This window comes from Balaenoptera physalus (assembly GCF_965194825.1).
Source record: "Balaenoptera physalus genome assembly, chromosome: 15".
In the NCBI taxonomy this organism is placed as follows: Eukaryota; Metazoa; Chordata; class Mammalia; order Artiodactyla; family Balaenopteridae; genus Balaenoptera; species Balaenoptera physalus.
Window position 1 is genome coordinate 90,881,938 of NC_138894.1, and position 24,461 is coordinate 90,906,398.

The window sequence follows — 24,461 nt, forward strand, 5'->3', positions numbered from 1 at the left end:
TGTGCCAGATCCCGGACCCCGTGAGGTTCGGCCACGGCCGAGCCTGGCACCGAGCAGGTGCTCAGAGGGGAAGGCTAGTGGGTCAAAGACCAAACCAGGGACCGTGTGAGCAAGTCCTCCTAAAGATCAGGGCCCACCGCTCGGAACCCAGAGGCCAGATGGTCAGACACACTCGCTCTCGTGAGGTTGGCCCGCATGGCAGGCTGAACTCATGTGACCAGCTTCCGCCACCAGCCAGCACCTGGGGCAGGTGTTCCAGAGACGACTTCTGAAAGTGAATTCCAGTCGTACAACACTCGGGCTTATCTGTGAGCGCCGTGTCCCTTTGAGGATGAGAATGGTTCGCACCACCCCCTTCCCCCCGCCACCCTCACCCCAAGCAAGTAAATACAAATCCCTCAGAAACTAGTCTGGGCGGTAGACGGGGTGTCAGAGAGGGAGAGAGAAGGGGGAGGGAGGGGGAGGGCCAGCGTCTGCGTAGGGGGATATGGGGGCTTTAATAGACATGGAAAACGAAAGGCGAGGGAGAGAGAGAGTGACAGACTGGGTCATGTTCTCGTTTTTCTACCGTCGTCCTGCAGATACAGAACTTTTAGTTCTGCTCTTGGTGACCATGCTGAATGCTCTCCCGGCACCTAATCAATGTAACTAAACACCTGTCTTGGGTCTGGGGTCCTCAGTTCAGTTGCCCAGTCAATGGGGGGGGGGGGGGGGGCGGACACTCAACTGATCGTTTACACCACCTGGCTTGCGACTTAAGACACAAACACCCTCAACGGTATCTGGAGATGTGTTTTGTTTAACTGTCTCTAGAAGACAGAACTGCTTCCCTACCCGAAGAGGAAAAAAGCCTCTTGGTGGAGCGGGGTGGCGAACCAGGCAGACAAGGTGAGCACTGGGGGCTCCAAAGGCCGGTCCTAAATGAGGCACGAGGGCTGGGATGGGGTCGAGGACCGGCCGGGTGGGGCATCCCGGGACCAGGATTCCTCTGCCACATCCCAAAGCTTCCCGGCCCGGCCTCTGCGGGGCCGGACCAGCTCCGCGGCAGCACTGCTGGAAACAAACACAGAGGAGGCCAGCAGTGCACCTTCACGCCCCCCCCACCCCGCCCCGTACCACCAGCACCCCGCCTCCTCTCGGAGAAAGACACCCATGGAACAGAGCTGGTGCCCCACCAGGGGAGCTGTGGGCCCCTGCTCGGACCAAGGCAGGCCCAAAGACCGCAAGGCATCGCGCACACGTGAGCACACACTCGCGCATACACGCACCCATACAGCCCCCTCGGGTGCACACTCAGACGTGCCCAGAGACTCACACTCCATTTATAAACTCAATTACTCCCCCTGGTTTGCGTACACAGACCATCTGTGTGCCCGAGCTACTGAGAAAATCTTCCCCCAAATGGCCAAATGTTCTCAGTGGTTGCCCCTTTGCAGGGAGGGGTATTACACATTATTAATTTGTTTTCTAGTTTCTTTATATTTTCTGAATATTCTACAGTGAGCATGCACATATCACATTTATATTCAGAAGAAGTTCACGTATACAATTTTTAAAAGTCTTTCTAAGGCAAGTAGTAAGTAGCATCAAAGTAGGACACACTCAGATATTAATCTCATTTTGATTCACATAACAGCACTGAGCGTCTCCATGTTACAAAGGAACAAACCAAGGATGGGAAAATGGACAGAGCTGCCCAAGGTCACCCAGCTAGTGGATGGTATCTTACCGCTGGGAACAGGCTTCTCTGGTGTTTCCCAAAGACAGCAGAGTGAGCGAGCGAGACAGAGAGACAGACAGAGAGAGAGAGAGAGAGAGACAGGGAGAGACAGCGCGTTGAGAGGGGAGGGTGGAGGGTGGAGGGGACCGTGGCGTGCAAGAAACCCGTCTTACTCATTTGATTATAAAATATTTCTGAGCCACCAGATGGTATAATAGAGGCTGCAGATGCCCGATAGCTTTTCTACATTTCTCTGCACCGGGCTCCATTTCAGGGACCTGCAGAGTGATATCCAAGAAGTTATTCTGGACGGCGTAAACACAATAACTGTACAATTTAAGAAACACTGTTCAATGCATCCGAGTAACAGATGTGCCTTCATTCCTGCTTCCCAGATAAACGGGCCTTTGGCTACCCCTAAGGCACCTGGGGGCACTCGGACAGGGGTGGCCCCTTCGTGGCATGGCCGGCCGCCCGCCCAGGGATCTGGGCTCTGTTACATAATTAATCCTTGGCTCAGAGGAGCCGCACAGCCTTCACAGACAGCTCGACTCAGCGGTGATAGCCGCGGGGAGAGCGCACATCAAAGGCCACGTCTTCCTCGTCCTCCAAGATGAAAGCGGGGTTGAAGAGGTCACCGTAGCACTCAGTCTTCCGAGTGGCTTGTTCTGCCTTTCTTGTTCAGTGTTTAATAAGGGACCCCGCATCCCTGGTCCTTCAATAGCTCAAGAACCTAGTTTGAAAGCAACAGGTCAGGGCCCCATGCAGTCGGGCTACACAGCCCTCTGCTCTGCGCTGCTTGGTCTGCACTTCAAAGAGCTGGTGCGCTAAGGTTCTCAATAACCCAGGAAAAGCGTGATCCTCCTGGGGCGCGGGCCTGCCCGAGGCTCGCTCCGTAATTGCTTGCCTAGGAAGAGCTCGGCCGTGGGCCGTCTGTCCAGCCTCCAGGCTGAGCCCTCCGTCTTTCTTCTCTGGTCGCTCTTTACCCCGCAGCCCCACCCCGAACAAGAGGGCGGCAGAAGGACTTTATATGCCATCGGTGGCCCATTTAAACACCCCCTGCAAGGACGTGCTTTGCGTCTGCCCCTCACTCTGTTCTGGTCGGTTCCAGCGGGGTCTCTCTGAGCCGCATTGGCCACGCACAATCCAAGGTCTGCGGTCAACGGCAGCTGCGGCTTGCAAACCCACGTACCAGAGGCCCCACCCTAAGCCCCTCCTCACCCTGAAAATGCTGCAGACTTCAAGGAGCCTCCAAATTCAGAAACGAAAGAAAGGATGACCCTGAGAACGGGAAGCGCTTACGTGAAAGTCTGTGGGCAGATGCTAGGTTGGCTCACCTGCCCGCCCCCCCAGCATGGCCCACCAGCCAAACACCCCCTACACACACACACACACACACCCAGGAGTCCTGGGGGAGATATGGTGCCATCAGTCCTTCACACCCTAGTGTGAATTACCACCAGGTTGCATTCATCCTGCCCCAGAAGGGAGCCACTACTCAGAGCACGGACCCTCTTAGCAGAGGGGTAGGGGAAGAGGGGATAAGTAATGAGTGAGGTGTGTTTTAAGGGGATGGGACGGGCCTCTGCGGTTGCCTTAGGGGAGAACGGGGGCAGGATGGGCACAGGAGGGGAAGGGGGTGCAAAGAGGAATGGAAAGGACCGAATGTTTCCCTTGTTTTAAAACTCTGCCAACCTCAGCTTGACTTTAGTTAGAAGAAGGAAACAGTCCTCCTCCTCCCTCCAGTCCCACGCAAGGCCCTGATCAGGAGCTGGCGGCCTCCAAAGCCTGTGCTTCCACCGCATGGCTCAGCCATGCCCTGGCTGGTATGTCGGCCTCCCCGTGAGGGGGACAGGGGACACTGCGGGGAGAGATGCAAACAGCCACTTACACGCCACAGCCTTGGATTCAGGCCACAGGACAGACAGACGGAGAGAATCCTCAAAGGCCAGGCTGGAACATTCTGGCCAGCCTGGAGGGCAGCCAGCCCACCCCAGGAACAGATTGTGCCTCTCCTTGCCCTGAGACAGAACCAAACTCAACCAGAGGGAGAACTGGAGGCACAGAAAGAGCTTAAACACATCTGGCTCTTTACGGCCCAGATGCCTTAGCACATGCTGTTCCTGATGCCTGGAATGCACTCACCCCAAATTCTTCCCAAGCCGAAGTCGAGCAACCCTAAAAGCCCAGGCTAGCAAATCACGTCCCCCCTCCCGCCTCTCCCAACCACTACCCCCTGCAGGGTTAATCAGTCCCTCCTGGAGCTCTCTGGGCACTCGTCCCTGTGGGCTGTATTATTTATGTTCATCCTCCCCATCAGGCTGGAGGCCAGGGACTGCAGCGCTTTATCACTGTATCCCAGGAGCCGGAGCTGCCCGGCCTTGCACTCCAGGCGCCTGCGCAGAGAAGGCGGGGTGGCCCTTGGAGCCGAGCAGTGCAGCGTCCCCACCCCCAAGCTCATTCAGTGACGAGTCACTGATTACTCACCAGCGATAAAAAATCTGCCTTAAATCCTATAAAATCCCTATCTAAATGAAACAGCGCAACTCTGCAAGGAAGGACCCTTGAAACTCCACACTCCTGGATCTTTTCAAAATATTTGAATTTTCCCCAGGGTAATCAAAAAGGCGTTGCTTTAACACAGTCACATCCTTGCGGAAGCGCTGGGCCGTACCAGCTTCTGCTCTATCTGCGCTTCTCCCACGTACCCCGGGCGGTCTTACAACACAGCCTGAGCAGCCCTGGAATCACTTCCCGATTTTGTAAGGGCCAACAGTTCCCAGTTAGGTTTCCGAAGTCTGTGGGCAGCTTTCATGACTCTAGGGGAGAGTTTTGCTTAAAGACCCAGCCCACACCCTGTGGTCACAACTGAACCTGATAGAGAAGCAGCCCTGTAGTTCAGTTTCTGCCACAATTTCCATTTTACATCTAGACCCTTGGGTTCAGCCTAGGCTTTAAGAAACTTTGCCCGGGACAGCCAATTTAAAGCACAACTCTGCTGAAAACCTCCCTCTAGATGCATTATATGGAGCATAGGTTAGTGGGCCGTCACGTAATTTATTTGGAATTTACTGCACATCCAATACAGTATCTGGAATTTATGACAGATGTTCTGGGGGGTGGGGGTGGGGGTGATTTAGCCCAGAGAAGAGAAGTCTGAGGGTTAATTGAATGAAATCATCTTGATTATAAGAGCCCTTTCTTACCCAGAGGAAAGTCAACAGGACAGGGACACAGGGACAGGGGAGGAGGGGAGCTCTGGGCACTGAAGCCAGCCAGAGACAGAAACCTGCAGGGCCTGCAGGTTGCAGAGTTTCTTCTTAGAGGCTCTTCAGAGATCAGACTAAGTCCCAAAGGAAACTCCCCTGGTATCCAAAGTGACAGCACAAAAGCAAAGCTGTGGGAGTGACAAGCTTGGGGCTGGAACCCAGCTCTGCCACTTACAGACCTGGTGGCCCAGCCAGTTCAGCCCCCTGTGAGCCTGCATCCCCGTGGGACAAACGATGTCATCCCTCCAGGGACATTCCCACACCCACTTACAGATGGCCTCGCAAAGTCACCACCTCTACTGTTGTAAGTGACATTCTGAGTTATCCAACATTAAAGAAACATTAATAACTAGAACATTTCTCTGCCAACCCTTAGCAGGATTGTGGTGCAGTTTTTAGCAACAGGCCCTATAACATAATCGCTATGCCTTACGTGGTCAGAGCAGCCTGGAGACCCACACGAGGAGCTCCAGGAATCAGTAAAGGAAGCATTAACAGCCTTCCTGTTCAGGTGAAGCAACTGCGCTCAGAGAGGTTAAGCCACTTCTGCAAGGCCACACAGCTGGTTGGAGGGCTACATTTCACACTCAGGTCTGTGTCTTGTTTCTGCTCCGGGGATGGCGAGGTGGGAATGGGGCTAGAAAGCAGGGCAGACGCACATGCCCCGCCCCCCACCATTTGATTCCCAAATTTCTGAGAGGTCACAGTATGAGAAATAAAGTGATGTCCGTGCCCACAGACTTTACCAGATCAACAAAATCAAGTGAAACAACTTCATCCCAATGTCACGAAGCCCAGATTATCCAAGAATCCCCTGCATTTAGGGGCAGAAGGAAAATGTCTTCCTTCTTTAATCCCCAGCCTTTAATCTCCCACCTGTCAAGCCTGGATCTCTCAGGATAAGGAAAGGGGAGGGTATCAGCCAGGGTTGGGCGACGCAGGAGCCCCAGGCCCTCAACAGCTCTGGCAGTAGGAAGAACTGGTGTCAAGTAACCCCAGGAGGCCCACTGGCCCAGGGTACCTGTTCGTCAGTCTGGTTGCTAAGCCCCAGCATCCAGAAGACTGTAGTGAGCTGTCTCTGAGTCTTGCCATGTAACCGTGTACGCTCTGTACCACGATTTCCCTATCTGTAAAACACAGATAATAGCGCCTACCTCACGGTGTTATTGGTCTGTAAACGTTTTATTGTTAAAAAAAGAATTCCAATATATATACAAGACAGAGAGACTAGTGTAATGAATGGTGGGTACACATCACCCAGCTTCAGATGCCCAACTTGCGACACATCTTGTCCCCTCTGTGCCACCACCACCGCTCCCCCCTCCCCGGTGCTTCCTGGGAAACATCCCTGTCCAACGCTAGCTATCTCAGTAGGCCACAGGGGTGCTATGAGATCTAAAGAGATGGTACAAGTAAAGCACTCAGACACCAGGAGGGGGCACATAGTAAGAACTCAATAAACATTAGCTTGCACTTCTCCCCATTATTACATCAATGAGCCCACATGACCGCACTGCCACAGCGGGCACACTGAGCCGGGCACAGAGAAGGCGGCCAAACAATCACAGCCACCACTCCGTGAGCACCTGCCAGTGCCAAGCGAGACAAACATCACCCTGCTGAGTCTGCCCTTCAACCCTACGAAGTGGGAATTATCCCCACTTTACAGCTGGGGAGACTGAGGCTCAAAAAGATTAAGCCATCTATTTTTTAAAATCACACAACTAACATCCAGGCCTGTCTGGTTCCAAAGTTCACACTCTGTTCCCTTATGTTGCCTCCCAGTAATGTGTCAAAATATTGTCCATTAATATTTGCTTGGTTTTGTTTTTAAAGTATACAATTCAGTGGTTTCTAGCATATTCATAAGGTTGTTCAGCCATCACCACCATCTAATTCAGCACAGTTCCATCGTCCCTTAAAAGAAACCCCACACTCTGGCTGTCACTTCCTGAGCCTCCTCACTCCTAGCCCTAGCAACCACTAATCTATTTTCTGTCTCTTTAGATTTGCCTATTCTGGCCATTTCATATAAATAGAGTCGTACAATAATTGGCTTTTTGTGTCTGGCTTCCTTCACTGAGCATAATGTTTTCAAGGTTCATCCATGTTGAAGCCTGTGTCAGTACGTCATTCCTTTTTATGACTGAATAATATTCCACTGCATGGATATATCATGTTCTGTTTATCCATTCATCAGTTGAGGGACCTTTGAGTTGTTTCCACATTCGGGCGATTATGAATAACGCTGCTATGAACATTTGCATACACGTTTTTGTGTGAACGTGTGTTTTCTATCCTCTGGGAATGGAACTGCTATGTCATATGGTAACTCTACGTCTAATTGTTTGAGGAATGCCAAACTGTTTTTCCAAAGCGCTACACCATTTTATACCCCTACTGGCAATGCCTCTATTTCTCCACATCTTCACCAACACTTGTTATCGTCCAGTTTTTGATTCTAGCCATCGCGGCGGAGGCATCCATTTACATTATATGCATTTATAGTTCGTCCTAAACTTCTGTGAAATCTCATGGGCTCAAGGCAACCACACAAAGTAGGCAGAGAAGACTTTTACATCTTACAGATGAGTAAACTGTAGGCTCAGAGGAAATGAATAACCTGACTGAAAGATGATAGAAGGTCATCTCCATCTCAAAGAAATAAGAAGCATGATTCTGAGCTCAGTTTCTCCTCTGCTCTAGAGACCAGCCAGACACTGGCAGCTCCACGAGGAAGAAGGACTCCCGCCGTTTATTATGGCCGCACTGTGAGGTTTACATAGATTTCAGCACCTCCACATCACTCAGACCAGTCCCCTTGGTCTAAAATGCACCACTCCTAAGAAAAAGCCACCCTCCCCGATAAAGAATCATGTCTCTTCAGTTCTGCCCACTAAAAGGATTTATAATGCTCCTTTAACTTTTTCTAAAAATAGTAAATCCCCTCCCCAAATCCAGAGATGGTCAGTGATACAGATTAAGCCAGTGCAGCAGGGGTGGCTCGTCCTCAGAGGGCAGGCTCTGCAGCGTCACCAGGGACACCACCAGGGCCTTCCTAAGCCCGGGTCTGGCCCAGGTGCTTCCTTCCCAGGGGACTGCACACCCAGCCACTGAGCGCGATTGGAAAGGGAGGTGGGGAGGTGGGGAGGAAAAGGCAGGTTGTGGGGAGGAAGGGAGCAAGGGGGTGGGTGGCAAGATTCTAGTCACAGCTTCCAAAGGCCATAATGGCAGAGAAAGAGCCCAGGACGGGGCTGGAATCAGGGCCTCTCCTTATTACCAGCTGTGTAGACCTGAGCACATTTCTCAACCTCTCTGAGCCTCAGGCATCTCGTCTGTAAATAGCGATGAAACACCTGTAACACCAAACCTCCCAAGGCGGCTGTGAGAAGTAAATAAAATATGAAAGCAATTTGACAACTATCAAGCTAGATGCGTCGTTATAGTCATGAGGGGGGAGGGGTGCAGTGAAGTATTTCCATGTAATAGTATTGTTTTCTTCTAAAAATGGTCATCAGGGGACTTCCCTGGTGGTCCAGTGGGTAAGACTCTGCGCTCCCAATGCAGGGGGCCTGGGTTCGATCCCTGGTCGGGGAACTAGATCCCACACGCCACAACTAAGAGTTTGCATGCTGCAACGAAGATCCCATGTGCCGCAACTAAGACCCAGTGCAGCCTAAATAAATAAATAAATAAGGGTATATTTTTATAAATAAATAAATTTTAAAAAATAAAAATGGTCATCAGAACTGAGAATTACTTATAATTTCACAGCAGACATGCAGCAACAGATGAAACCTAGTAAACATAATAAATAGCAAAATCTTTACAAATGTGCATATTTCTAACCTAGCAACTCTACTTCTAAGAATCTATCCTCAGGCATAAACACACAAACTGGGGGGTGGGGTACAGGAATGTTCATTATACCATGCGGTAAATTGTAATGTTCAAAATGCTCACTGTCCCTCCCCCACAGCGAGGGGAGGGGGTACGGTGAGGTGGGCCACCCCACTGACATCAGGCCTGGCCATATGCTTTGCTTTAGCCAATGAAGTGTGAGGGGAACTGACACGTGCTACAAGTCAATTCTCGATTCTGAGCAGAAGCTTAAAGAACCATCGTGTTCCACCATCTTTTCTTCTTTGCCATGAGACCAGCAATGTCCCACATGAGGCTGCCCTGTCAGCCTGGGTCCCAGAGGGACGAGGGCATCAAGCAGAGCCATAGCCAACAGGGATAGTCATGTAACTTGAGCAAGAAAGAAACCTATGACGCTGTAAACCATGGAGATTCGGGGGGGTCATTTGTTACCAGAACATAACTTAGCTGACTGACACACAGCCCTGTTCCTATTAATACAGAACTGTAAACAACCTAAATGGCCAGCTAAACAAATTCTATCTATCTATCTATCTATCTATCTATCTCCACAATGGAAGGCCAATAAAATGATGTAGACATTGGCATGGAAAAACGTTCTCAATATGTTAACTTTAAAAAAAGCAGAATTAAAAAAAAAAGCAGAATATAAAATAACACTACTGACAAAGGATTAGTCTCTGAAATACAAAAATATCTATAAATCAATATGAAAAAGATAATTACCCAAAAAGGAATTGAGCAAAGGAAATGAACACACAATTCACAGCAGAGGAAACCAAAAAGGAAAATAAACATACTGAAGTGTTCAGCCTTGCTAGAACTCAAGAACATACAATTTAAAACAACCGTGTGATACTGTTTTATGCCCATCTGTCATGTTTACAGGTCTTTACAGAAGCATCAATCAAAGTAAGTGAAAATATGATCTTATTTTTGCTAAAGATATGCATTTCTATTACAAGTATATACAGGGCATCTATAAAGTCTGGACACAGAAGACATTCTTTTGTTCCCTCACAGGCTGAAGATGTTCCTGACCATGCTGTGTCTACCTGCCAATGTTTCCAGACCTCACGGACTCCTCTATGTAGACAGGAATAACTCTTGAGGGGTACACGACAGCATGCTAGCAAGAGTTGTGGGGGATTTTTTTCTTTCTTCTTTGCTTTTCTGTGTTTTCCAGTCTTACCCAGGAATTTTTGTGTGAAAAAAATAATTTCTTCAAAAATCAAGTCAAGCTCAAAAGCAAAATGGCCACAGGTGAACTCTGGACGTATCAGCTTCGGGAGCACGAAGGAATTCCAGTTTACAGGGAAGGTCTGGGGCAGAGGAAGGAATACACCTGCCTCCTGGAGAACACAGACTCTAGAAGCTCATCCTAGGCGGTGCCCCGCCCCTGGGCATGGACAGGTGAAGGCGCACCTGACGTCAGGACCCTGGGGAGCTGCCTGGGAGGCTGCCGTGGCTCCCAGCCCCGGAGGGGAGGCTTCTCGTTGCCTGTGCTGAGGCCAGGAGGCTGCTGAGACCATCATGCTGGCTCCCCTGACCGCCAAGGCAGAACCCTTCCCCCAGAGGGTTCACAGAGATTGGGGTCAGAAGGAGAAACGCCAAAGCCCCAAGCACAGGCACAAGTGTCTACAAGTAGTTATGACCACCTGATTTACACTCCGCTCTGCTTCCCGAGCCTCAACAGTAAAAACACATTGCTTGTATCAGAGGGGAAAAAATAATCTTTAAAAAGAGAAGTAGCTTTGTCTGCATCCGCCCAAGAGGCTGATTAAAGACCAAGCCCACCATGACCCAGCTCATACCTGGACCTCTGCACCCCGCCTCTCCACCCCCAATTCACACCCCGCCCGGCCCCTCCTGGCTTCCCCTGCCTGGCCCAGTCAGCTTATGGAGAATCGCCCCACCCTTGATATCTGATCCCCCCAATCCCTGATCACATTCCTCATCCCCCACCTTTGAGGTCCAAGTCCTCAACCTGCCTGTGGCAACAATCCCGTTAGGCCAGCTTAGCAAGATTCCCCCAACACTTGATGTGTCCTCTTAGTAATTTTCCATCCACTGACCCCTCGACCCTGCTCCTTGGCTATGAATTCCCACTTGTCATCGCTGTATTCTCCCCCGGTTTAACAGGGTCAACCCTTTTTCAATGGTCCTGAATAAAGTCTCCCTACCGTTTAGCAAATGTCAGGATAATTTGTAACAGCCCTCGGCCTGGCAGGGAGTACAGGGGCCACCCTGGGCAGAAGCTGCCCAAAGAAGGGGTGGCAGGATCAAAAAGGGACTTGCAGAGAACCACCGGATGGTGGGGATGGGACAGTGGCTGGAGGGAAGGAGGGCAGTTCCAGAGAAAACAGAAACCTGTTGGGCACAGGGACTTAAACACACATTAAAAAAAAGTCAGAGAACATGATGAACTTCATGGTCCTGTAACGGAGTCTTTACTGGAATGAGATGGTAGATGCTTCGGAGTCCAGAGGAAATGAGAAGGGAAGGGAGGTGGGCTGGGGACACAGTGAGAGGACGCAGGCTCTGGTCCAGCGCTGCCTCCAAATGGGTGACCTTGGGCAAGTCACCTCCCCCTGGAACCACCCTCTGTCAGCTTCCACAGAAGTAAGAAGGGAGGCAGACGAGATAAGCAAACGAGTGTTTAGGAACCATATCTCTGGGAGTCCGCAAAACAAGTAATTATGCTCTCACGTCAGGGAGGAGGGGCCTTCATCAGCCCCAGGTTGGGGGGGACCCACTCCAGTTTGATGCCGGTGGCAGGACAAGGAAAATCCTAAAGACTGCAGCCTGTCTCCACGCACCGCGATGCAAATCAACATTCAGAGCTACACGGAGTTCAACAAGGTTAAAAGCCTCAAGGCCCTTCTTTAGAAAGCCCGCTACCGCTCATCGGCAGGCTGCCATCTCTCAGGTCTTGTGACGGGATGACAGTGGTGTCCTTCTCTCCCACCCGGTCAGCTGGGGACCCTGCTCCCCAAAGCTGTGTTCAGCCCCCTAAAGTGCAGGCCACATCCGCCAGGCTGCAGGGAGGGGACAGCTGCCGCTCAAGGGTCGGTTATGCGGCCTGGAGCATGGCCATGAAGTGACCAGCGCGGGATGCTGTGGCCAGGACAGACGCTCACACGCAGGGGTCCCACCGGCCACATCGCAAGCTGCCTTTCCTCTCAGCCATCCTCACTCACCCTGTCTAGGCAGCCACGGCAGTTCATAGGAACAGTGGGGACAGGCGCCCTGACCTTAGTGACCTCCAGTGAACGTACCTACAGTTTTTGACGGGATATGCTTTACAAGCCAAAGAAGGTGAGAGCGCTGGGAAGGCCTTGGAGATTGCCTAGGTTAGTGTTTTCAAACATTCTGGCTAAGGATTTAAAAATGAAATCTTACCCAGAACCTCGATAAAATGCAGGTGCGGGGTGAGGGAGGGTGGCAGGGCAGGCGGGGCGCTCACCGGGGCTCAGGCCCTCCCGTCCACCCTCCTGCATCCCCAGCTGCAGAGCAGGTAACTGCGACGGCCCAGCCCAACCCCCTACCTGGTGCCGCGAGCGCAGGTGTGCGCCAAGTTACGGCTCAGCCAGCAATCGCAGGGCATGACATGACAACAGGCAACACGGGGCTCCCCCCGAGATGACAACAGGTGACACGGCCTCCCAAGTGAAATGACCACAGGTGACACAAGCCCCCCCAAGGGAAATGACAACAGGTGACAAGAGCCTTCCAAGTGAAAGGACAACAGGTGGCACAGGGCTCCCAGGGAAACAATGGCACATGACACAGGACTCCTAGTGAAATGATGACAGGTGACATGGGGCTCCTAGTGAGATGATGACAGGTACACACAGCTCCCAGTGAGACGACAGCAGGTGACACAAGCCCTGCCAAGGGCACTTCACCAGCACAGGCAGTAGCTCAGCCAGGGGCCACCACGGCATGGCCAATGTGGCCGGGCAAGTGATGGCGGCTTATTTATTTCCAAGTCCAAGAAGATCAGAAACACCAGGCCAGATGGGGAGGAAGGAGTAGCCGGAGAGGACACAGAGCCTGGAACAAGCGAGGAGAGAGACAAGGCCCTAAACACGCAAGCTCACAAGGTGAACGGTCTCCCGCTCCCCGAGGGCACACCTAACAAGAAGGATGCCCAAGCCAGCCTTGAAAAAGTTCCTGGGAGTTCGCTTCCTGCCCTGGAAAATCACTTCCTGCATCCATTTGTCCAACAAACATTTCCTGAGTGTCCCTGGGTTTGGGACAGTGCTCGGTGCCCCAAAGGACATGAAGGAGGCCTAGCCCAGTGCTTGAGGACTTGGACAGGAGGAAACGCAGGAGGGTGAAGGGCAGGGTCCCCGGACCGCAGGAAGGGCACATGCAAAGCCTAGGAAGCAGGAGAGGCTGCCCGTCCCACAGACGGCAGCCGCTCCTGAAGGCTGGGGCCAGGGGCACCTGCGGAGTGGCGGAGGGGTGGGCAGGAGCCCAGGAAGGACAAACCTGGACGCCAGGCAGTCCCCAGAGCTGGAGCTGCTCTCTGCAGATGACTGGCATGTCTCCAAAGTGCAAATCAAGAGGGCGGAGCAGTCGTGTGTGGCTTCTTTTCTGTCCCTCCTGCAGCTGGGAGACTAGGCAAGAGGCCTGGATGGACGTGGAGGCGACCGGGGACTTGGGACCGCCTGGTCCACGGGAGGCACGAGGGACAGGCCAAGACAGCTGACTAGAGGGCGTGGACGGAAACGTGCTAGTGAGGCAGAATCCACAGGGCTTCGAGCAGTGGTTCTCAAACTGCAGTTCCTGTACTGAAAACGCAAATTCGCGGGCCCGACAGAGCAGCTTCAGACTCCAAAAGGCTGGCGTGGGGCCCATGGATCTGCATCCTCAGGTAGAGGTCAGGGTCCACGCTTTGAGGAACAGGCGTGGAAAGCGGCTGCACTGCACATCAGCGAGAGAAGAGGGTCCAGCAAGAACCTAGACCCGGCATATAAGAGGCACTAAGGAAAGAGTCCTTTTCCTTTTCCATAGTTAGCACTGGCCACCACCTGCTGAGTGTGCTAAGCCCTTAAATGCATCATCCTTGAGATTAATCCCTTACCAACGGTATTAGGTGAACACTATCATTCCCATGTGCTATAGGCTGAGTTATGTCCCCCAGATTCATACGCTGACAACCTCACCCCCAGGACCTCAGAATGTGACTGTATCCGGAGACAGGCTCTTTAAAGAGGTGATGACGTTAGAAAGAGGTCATACGGGTGGACGTGATCCAATCTGACTAGTGTCCTTAGAAGAAGAGGTGATCAGGACACAGACACGCACAGAGGGGTGACCACGTGAGGACACAGTATGGAGGTGGTCGTCCACAAGCCAAGGAGAGAGCCCTCAGATGGAACCAACCCTGCTGACACCCTGATCTCAGACTTTCAGCCTCCGGAACTGTGAGGCCATCAATCTCTGTTATTTAAACCTCCCACTCAGAGGGAACACTGAGAGTGGCGTGTTTAAGAAACTGACCCAGGACTTCCCTGGCGGTCCAGTGGTTAAGACTCTGCGCTTCCACCACAGGGGGCATGGGTTCGATCCCTGGTCAGGGAACATTTATCATCTTTCCTCCTCAGCAAAAGGATCTACACTGGGACCATCAAGGCCTCACTGAGTCCCATTACAAGGCCCTCATCACACACTCAAAGATCACGGGACCACTCTGAACAGGAAAACACTTCTGGCTCGCCACAGAAACTGCACAAAGTCTTTAGTTTAAAAAGCAAAAGAACCAAGATTTAAATAACAGGAAATGTTCTGAGGGTGGGAGACCCTGCACGGCTCGGCTAATCCTGGAGCCAGACTCTTGGAACGGTCCGCCGATCCGTGCAGCCACAGCCTGTGGCCCCATGCAGACCAGGGGGGCAGGGCCTATTGCTGCTGCTTTATCAGAAGAAGCGTGGCAAATGTGAGGCCTAGCTGATGGGGCCAGCATCACCTCAAACACACTTTGTCAGAGGAATCTTCATCTCGGGGGAACTTCATGGTTCCTGCAGCTGGGAACCACACCAGCCCAGCACCTACCTGGAGGCCAGGAATCTGGGCCTGGGTGGGTAGGGGGGTGGAAGCAGTGGGCCAGGATGGTGGGACGGGGGCTGTGCTTTGGGGGAAAGTGTGAAGTGACGCAGGAGAGACGGGTCTCACTGAGAGGCAGGTGTCGCCGGGCCACATCCGTTCTGGAGGCTCTATCTAAGGGAGAATCTGTTTCCTTGCCTTTTCCAGCTTCTACCAGCCACCCACATCTCTTGGCTCTTGGCCCCTTCCTCCATCTGCAAAGCCAGCAGCGGCGCTGCATTGCATCGCTGCCCATTCTTAAGTCACACTGCCACGGGACTGACTACAGCTGGGAAAGGCTCCTCCCTTTTAAGAGCTCGCCCCTGGTGGCACCGGGTCCACCCTGGTCATCCAGGACACTCTCCCCGTGTCAAGATCCTCCATCTTAATCACATCGCAAAGCCCTTTAGCATGTAAGGTAACACAGTCATGGGATCCAGGGATTAAAATGTGGACTCCTTTCGGGGCCATTATCCTGCTGACCACAGGACTGCCAAGGAGCTGGATTCCACAAAGCTGGAGCCAATGGTTTCTAGCTTCTGGGTGCATGAGCCCCCCAGGGCAGCTCACAGGCACTCTGAGGCTCACCCCTGGTGCCCCTGATGCAGGAGAGGTGGGACGAGGCCAGGAAGCTGCATTTAATAATCTTCCCTGACAACCCCTCACGGGCCAGAACATCTGTAGCAGACAGTATTCAGGTGGGGAGGTAACCCAGATGGTGGTAAACAAATCTTACCGAGCACCTGCTCCGTGCCAGGCACTGCTCCAGGCTGGAGTCAGACACCCCTGAGTTCCCATGCAGAGCTGTGACCCCTCGGAGAAGTTACTTAACCTCTCTGGGCCTCTCAGTGTCCTCCTCTGTGAAATGGGAGCCTCCCCAGCGCCTGCCTACTGCAGAGGGTACCTGAGGAGACAAAGAAGGCCACGCGTGGAGGCAAGTGCGGGCGCCCCTGGGCTGTCCCAGCCATCACACCAGGCCAGGCTGCCTCAGAACCACACGAACAAACGGCTTGAGGACAGAAATGGCTTCAACTGAAGTCTTTTTACACTTACTAAATGCAACAGGCCATTACAAATGAAGCTTCTGCTACATCAGTCAGGAAATGAAAAGTTACGGGTCTGGTGTAACCATAAATCACCCACTTGTGAATACATATATAGTAAGTCATTAGCGTTAATGCCATCTGCAGAGAACGCTACCTAGAGAACCAAGTCCCGCGCAGTTCGGCTCTGAATAACACCATTCTCTCCCGGAATAAGACAGAGCTCGGGGCCAAAATTAAGCCCTGGCTGAAGGTGAGAGTACGCACACCCACAGATGACTCTGGTAAGTTGGTTCCTGTCCAGTCCCAAAACAAAAATAAATCAGAAAAAAACTTCTTGAGCCCCAACATTACCAAAATAACTAACAAGAATACAATAGCACTTTAATCACCACTAGCTCATAGAATCCTCGTGACAGCCTTCCCTGGTCAGGATAATTTACACGTGAGGAAACGGAGGCTCAGAGCTGTTAAGGGACTTGCTTGGGTCTCACGGCGCCAAGAAGCAAAGAGCCGGCATCTAACCCATCACTGGCCGTTGCGTGGGCTCGAGAGAAGCAACTGACCCAGTCCCCCCGCCACTGGTGAGCTGCTTTACACATTTTGGGGTAACAGGACGGCTGTGCATGAAACGCACATTTGGAAATTGTGTCTCACATGATCTAGAAGAATACCAAAGTATTTCCCCAACTCTTAGCCGTGGTTGCCAATCGCAGGAGTAGTGGGGAAGGTGAAGCCAGATTCCAGGTGGACGCAGGTGACAGGAGCCATTCCCCAAGCTGCACGGGGCTCTGGACCACAGGGAAGGAGGGCCCCGGCGCACATCCCAGATGGGCTCATCTCCGTGGAGGATGCGGCGATGGAGAGGCTCTCGCTCTCTCTGCCTCTGAGATGTGGGGTCCACACGTCAAAGCAGGGCCAGCCCCGTGTGCTCTGGCCACCCAGCCAGAGAGCTGGCTCCAGCTTGGGGAAGGAGGGCTTCCCAGAGGAGACGACACCTGCTCTTGAGCCAAAGGGACAGCAGAGACAAACAGCTGGAGGCCGGAAGGGGATGCGTTTGGGGGATGGTGACAGTCCAACGCAGCTGGACCCCAGGGTGGATCTGGGGCGAGAGGCCTCGGTAGCCAGCAGCCCAGGCTGGAAGCCGGGAGCATCTGTCAGAAAGCCCCGGCCAACCTCAAAGTGCGTGGGGAGAGGGGAAGCAGGGGCAAGGGCTCTATAAAAGACAGAAGATGTCTAGTGACACCACCCCAAGTCCTCCAAAGGGAGAAACCACATGTCTCATAAATTTATCAGCGCTGCCGCTGAGAAGGAAAGTGAGTCCCTCACGCAGGGCTCCACAGGCTTCAAGCCAGCCTCTCTCACAGTCTCCCCTCTGATTCTCACCCTGACAGCGAGCTGGCCAGGCGGGTGGCCTTACCTAACCTCACAGGTGGGGACATTGAGGCTCGGGAGGCAGGGAGGCTGCACACACCAGGCCACTAACTCCCAGGCCAAGCATCCCGCCAGCACGACCTGACCCCCACCTCCACCCCCAGAGAGTGGCCGGTCAAGGTTTTGTTTGTTTGTTTAAACTTATTTATTTTTGGCTGCGTTGGGTCTTCGTTGCTGCGTGCGGGCTTTCTCTAGTTGTGGCGAGCGGGGGCTGCTCTTCGTTGCGGTGCACGGGCTTCTCATTGCGGTGGCTTCTCTTGTTGCAGAGCACGGGCTCTAGGCACGCGGGCTTCAGTAGTTGTGGTGCTCGGGCTCAGTAGTTGTGCCTCGCGGGCTCTAGAGCTCAGGCTCAGCAGTTGTGGTGCGCAGGCTCAGCAGTTGTGGCGCACGGGCTTAGTTGCTCCGCGGCACGTGGGATCTTCCCGGACCAGGGCTCGAACCCGTGTCCCCTGCACTGGCAGGCGGATTCTTAACCACTGCGCCACCAGGGAAGTCCCCGGACAAGGTTTTGAAAGCAGGACGAACCACAGGGCTCCCACCATCTGCTTTAAGAGACCAAGGATGCCAGACGGGGATGACGTGCCAGCCTCCTTCAACCCACATTGAAACCAGCACCCTCCCTTCTCAGTGACTTGCTGGGGCCGACCGGGCAGCCTTCGCTCAGGCCCCATGGCCAGCAGCCTGGGAGGCAGGGAGACCCCCGCTGCACTTTGAGACTTCCGAAGCAACCCCAAGATTACATGGCTAAGTTAATTCACCCATACACCCCCCAACAGGCCTGGGAGCGAGGCTGTCCAGTGCCCCTGCTGCCTCTGTGCTTATTCTGTCCAGGATGCATTTGGGGAGCTCCCAGCAGGCGACGGGTGCGGGCACCGAGGTGGAGTGCGGGCCCCGCAGGCCCGTGGCAAAAGTCCAATCTCACCCCCTCTGAGTTCTCTGGGTCCTGACCTCACTTTCAGGCGGCTCTGCAGCAGGTTAAACGTTAGTGCAACAACCTGTCTCCTGCGCAGAGTTTAAAAAAACCCCAGCGGCAGACGTAGAGAACAAACGTATGGATACCAAGGGGGAAGGGGGGGTGGTGAATTGGGAAATTGGGATTGACTTATATATACTATTGATACTATGTATAAATAGATAACTATGAGAACCTACTGTATAGCACAGGGAACTCTACCCAATGCTCTGTGGTGACCTAAACGAGAGGGAAATCCAAAAAAGAGAGGATATATGTATACGTATAGCTGATTCACTTTGCTGTACGGTAGAAACTAACACAACATTGTAAAGCAACTACACTCCAATAAAAAAACAAACCCAACTGCTTCATCATTTCCCAACAACCGCCCCCCCAAGAGTGGGAAAAGGCCAGTCGGACCTCATTCAACAAGGACCCGGAGTGCAGCCCCAAGAAGGCACTAATTAGCCCTGATTTAGCCAGAGAGCAGGACCGCAGGGCAGGGACAGTGAGTCAGGCCAGCGGCACCTGAGCAATGGCTCCCGGGCCCGCCTCCAGCCAGGAGAGCAGATGTTTAATGCGCACTTTTCTGACTCGTGACGTCCTAAAACCGTGCAGCACGAGGAAGCTTCTCTGCAGGACACCCCAAAAGAAACATCCTGGCAGCTCTGGGCCTGGAGCTGGGGGCTGAGGCCTGCAGCCTGATGCTGACGGGGGAGGCTCCTTGGGCCCCACTCCCAGCCACTCTCTGCTGGGGACTGAGGCCTGCAGCCTGATGCTGACGGGGGAGGCTCCTTGGGCCCCACTCCCAGCCACTCTCTGCTGGGGACTGAGGCCTGCAGCCTGATGCTGACGAGGGAGGCTCCTTGGGCCCCACTCCGAGCCACTCTCTGCAGAAACGGGTGCAGGGCAAGGCCGAGTAGCCTGGGCCTCCGGGGCTCCATGGGGACAGCCCATCCCAGCACCTGGGAGCCTGCACCAATCCTGGCCCAGCCACCCGGAGCCTGAGAGCTCGGACAAGCCACGCACCGAGTCCCGATGTCCTCATCTAGAAAACAACGGTGGTCCCAGAGAAAAACCCCTGAGAAAATGTGATTATCGCAGGCGATGGGTTAAAAGCACTGAGTTCAACCCAACAACTGCCCTCACCCTCCACACACACACACACACACACACACACACACACACACACACACACAACAGAACAAACAACAACAGGGCAGCTATTCACTGGCCACGATGATAAAGGACTCCATTTTCACCAAAGGTCAGTTAGACAGGTGAGGCGGGAGCAGCAACGGTTTTTTCACCTTCCCTCGCCTCTGTTATTCACATTGCCCCAAAAGGGAGGCTGAAAACCAGCAGGGCCAACGAGAAATCCCAAAACTTAATGCGGTGGTTTCTGAGAACCGCTGAATGGCGGTGTTACACTCAAAGCTGTGGAGAGGCCGTCCCTACAGCGAGGAAACTGAAGCAGAGGGATGGTGACTTTCTTCCCAAGGTCACGAAACAGGTAGCCTGGCTGAACCCACACCTGGCTGCAGGAAGCTCTAACCCTGCCCGGAGACACGCAGTCACCGCCAGAGCCGGAACCTGAATACCAGACCACCGGAGACGGAGTGCTGTCGTCATGGCAACCAAAGTCTTAACAACTTTGGCATTTCCACAACCTTTGATTGATCCAGCTCTCAAAATTAACATTACAATGAAACAGTATTTGCATTTATTTTAATTGGCTTTTACATAACTAAACGTCTTGGTTTCACCCTTAATGACAACAGGGTGAACGACTTCTTAATAGTGGGACCCTTAAAACAGCAAGATGAAAGCTCATAATTTAAAATTTTCGTGTCTGGAAAAATTCTTCACTGACTTGCTGGAAGCACATTTTTGCTTAATTCTCCTCTTTTTTTCTGAGAAGACAGCAGGACCTTTTGCATGTTGAAATTCATCAACTGAAATTCATAGACTTCCTGCATGGCACTTAAAAATTAATGATTAGAATGCTTTTGGTGCTTTAGTGCAAGGCGTGTGAAGTAGCAACAATGGAAGTGTATGTGAGTTCCATGAGAACACGGGGGAGGGGTTTTTTTGGGGGGGTTCTTTTTTTTTTTCCCATTGATGTGTCCCTTGTGCCTAGAAGAATCCCTGGTAGGCCCTCGATAACCATTTGTTGAATAAGTAAAGGTGGGCCACTTCTCACTACCTGCGATAAAGCATGCACAACACTTAGCATGGTGCCAGTTACTTGCGCTTTTACTATTTTCATTATCATTATAAGTGAGGTGAGGCTCCTGCCTGGAGAAGGCACTTCTGGGCCTGTAAGGATATGGGTGCAGGTGGGAGGGAAGGGACCTCACCTGGGGGCCAACACCTGTAACTGCCTCAGTCACCCACCACCCCCAGCAATTCCAACTGAACATCCATCTACCGCAAGTGCTGCTTACAGGCCTGATGCAAAGCCCAACACAGGCTAGAGTCTCTAGACTACACATGTTTGATCTCTGTTCTCCGGGGAATTCTGTCTACTGGGAAGAAAGACGTATTTTTTTAAATGCCATTTCCCCCCCCCCCCCGTCCAAGAGGTGCTCTAACACGGACAATAGAGTCGGGTGCACAGGAAAAGGGATCAACTGGTCTGGAAAGCCCTGCTCGATTCTTGAAGGATGTGTGGGTGCTTGTTGGGGGAGGGGGTGCGGTCAGGGATTCCCAGAAGGAACAGCACGTGCAAAGGCCCAGAGGAGTGAATGGGCGATAAGGAACTGCCAGTCAATGGAATTCAAGACGTCACGTAGTGGATGAAGGGTTGGTCGAGAGGTCAGGCAGGGTCGAGGGTCACAAGGAGGGCTTTTCAGGCCACGCTTAGCATTTGGACTTTGCTCTGCAAGCAAGGATTTGAGAGTGTGGGGCAATGCGTGGGGCAATGCGACCGACATACATTACAGAAGGCTCATGCAGGGCTGGGGCTGGGGCTGTGTGTTGGCAATGGGTCTGGTGGGTGTGGGGAGAGGCGGGGTCAGGAAACCGGCTAGAAACTGACAATCACGCAAGCAGGTGGTGTGACTGCAGCACAGGAGCGGTGAAGTTGGAGAGACTGGGCTGCATCTGGGGGATCTAGATCTTGATGACTAACTTAAGAGACCAGCTTGATAGGATGGAGGGAGAGAAAAGCTGTGAAGGGGCTAGAATGTCTCCTGGGCCTGCCTCCATATCTGAGCAGGCAGTGGTCTATCTGGGGGACTTGGGAATAGCACGTTCTCTTTCGGACATTCCATCAAACAACCTAAAACCCAGCAAACCATGGCTTTGACAAGAAACGGTTTTCTTTGTGTCCAGGGCTTGGGCAGCGGTTCAAGAATGCCATCAAGGACCTAGAGTCTTTTTCTGTTCTACCATCCTTAGCACATGGATCTCAGCCTCGTGATCACAGGATGGCTACCCTATTTCCACAAATTGCATCTGCTTTCCAGGCAGGAGAAGATGGATGGGTCAAAATCTTTCTGTCTTGGGACTCTGGCTTTTTATTCAGGAAGGGAACAGGGATAGGAGAGCATGCCAGCAGCCTTGAACTGACATCTCACTGGCCAAACCTCACTGGGTTCTCCAGGCTGGAAGGTTGCACCTTTAGTTGTCCAGCCTCTGAGCAGAGGGGCCCTCGCACTTGCTGTTCCCTGTGCCTGCCGTCCTGCCCAGCTCCATGTGACCAGCTCCCTCATTTTTTCCAGTCCTTGCTCAAATATCACCTTCTAATGAGGCCTTCTCTGACCACTCTATTTAAAATTTCATTTCTCACCCACCCCCACCCCCCATCTAATACCTCTGGACCTTCACTAACATTTTTTCCACAGCTTCTTTTTTTTTTTTTGGCTGCACCTTGCAGCTTGGAATCTTAGTTCCCCGACCAGGGATCGAACCCAGGTCCTCAGAAGTGAAAGCCTGGAGTCCTAGCCACTGGACCACCAGGGAATTCCCTTTTTTTTTCCCCCACATCTTCTAAGTATTACTGTATTATACTACAAATTGACTAATTTAGTTTACTGCTTGTTGCTCCCAGCTAGAAACATAAGCTCTGAGAGGGCAGGATTTCTGCTGGATATTCTCCTAGAGCAGAGCCTGGCACACAGTGGGAGCTATGTGAATGAATGAATGAATGAATGGAGGGCCGGTTCATGAGAGAGCACCTTTCCCTACCTAGGGATTCTTCCCAAGCCCGGTCTCTACTTAAAGGGAGACTATTCAGTAAGTGGTCCCTGCCCTTAGGAGCCCCTGGCCTGGAGGAAAGATGAGACCCACGTTTGGAGGTGACTGGCCAGGACCAGAGCCTTGCAGATGGCAGGGCCGTGGGAGCCGAAGCAGCACTGCCCCAGGAAGAGCAGGGAAGCTGAGCAGGGCACCTGAGCAGGCCCAGAAGGCTTCTTGGAAGAGGCAACCCCTGAGCAAGGCTGGGAGTTGTGAGGGTGATTTGGGAGGGTGCAAGGGACAAGCAGAAGGGTGTAGCAAATGTTCCTCTCCTCAAATGATGGTGCTGAGAATCATAACCCAAATACAAGGCCGTGATGGGGAGTCCCCAGGACCAGCTCCCTGAGCAAGGAGAAGGTCAGATGTGAAAGAAGTCCCTTAAAAAAATAAAAATAAAAAATAAAAAGTCCCTGAGAGTTTCATAGCAAGTCCCCACCCAACCCTGGCCCTCTGTCCCCGACAAAGGTGACCACACAGCTGGCTGTAATCCAGGAGCAGGTTTAAGGGGAGCTGCTTGCTCAACATATGATCTGATTTGAGCCAAGCTGACTGCCCTTATTCCAACAGATGTCTTTAACCTGAGCAGTACATTCCCGGGCTGCCCAGCACACAAACAGCCAGTCGCTCCCTGCCTGGAGACAGAAAGACGGAGCAGATCCGACATTCCGGGAAGATGAAGGAGCAGATACAAATTTCCACATCCTTTGTGAGGCTCAGACAGTACACTCCCCGGACCTCTTCTGCGGGCTAACATCTTGCAGGAGGAAAATGAAACCCACAGGTTGACTCCAGACCAGAGAAAGGAAAAGGGCAGAAGACTGGGAACTCAAATTCCACAAAGGAAACCAGAAAGACCCTGCTGTTTTAGGCGATCAAGTGTCAGGGGCAGCAGGATGTGAATAAAAAGACTGGTGATGATGGTGATAATAATGCTGATGACGGTGATGGGCCTTACGTTCATATAGCACTTTAGAGTTTACAGGAGGTCTAACGGCTATTTTTACAACAATCCTGGGAGCTTCTATAATTCCCATTTCACAGATGAGTAAACCGATGCTCCAGGGCAGTGCCTGGCAGACCCAAGGGACTTGCGTGGAGAAGGTGAAGGTGGGAGGTGTTTGAGCCTCGGGGAGGAAAGCAGGATCGGGACAAAGTGATAGAGGTGACTTTTTTCCTTTAAAAAGAATGGTCTTGGGGTGGGGGAATGAATTGGGAGACTGGGATTGACATACATATACTACCATGTATAAAACAGATAACTAATGAGAACTTACTCAATGCTCTGTGGTGACCTAAATGGGAAGGAAATCCAAAAAGGAGGGGATATATGTATACATATAGCTGATTCACTTTGCTTTACAATAGAAACTAACACAACACTTTAAGCAGCTATACTCCAACAAAAATTATTTCAAAAAAAAAAAAAGAATGGTCTGTTCCCTATCCATTAGACGGTAAGGAAGTCAGGGCAGCATCAGGAAGAGACATCTCCGGTGTGCAGTTACCTCCAAACTGGAATCCAACCAGGCAGGATGTCCCTAAGCCCAGGGCACTTGGGGTCTGAAGGTTGTTTTCTTGTTCAGATCGCAGCATCCTCTACAGCTACGAGACCAAGCTCTCCGGTCAAATCACAGTGCACACAGAGGCCGGCGTCTGCCACTTTCTCAACGTCGCTAAAAGCCAACACAGCCACCAACTCTGTGCCACGCCCATGTACAGCCTCTTCAGGCTGTGACGAGCCCACTCGAGGTCCCCACCAGTTAACGCGTTTGTGCAAAACGGGCCGTCCAGCACAGCGGAGGGGCCGAAGGAGGCCTTTGCTCATG

General features: G+C 52.4%; 1 protein-coding gene across 3 annotated transcripts in view; it reads right to left on the reverse strand.

The window, feature by feature from the left end:
* Nucleotides 1-24,461, reverse strand: part of HPCAL1 (hippocalcin like 1) — a 111,499-nt gene that overhangs the window by 71,191 nt on the left and 15,847 nt on the right. The gene's annotated exons all lie outside the window — the stretch shown is intronic.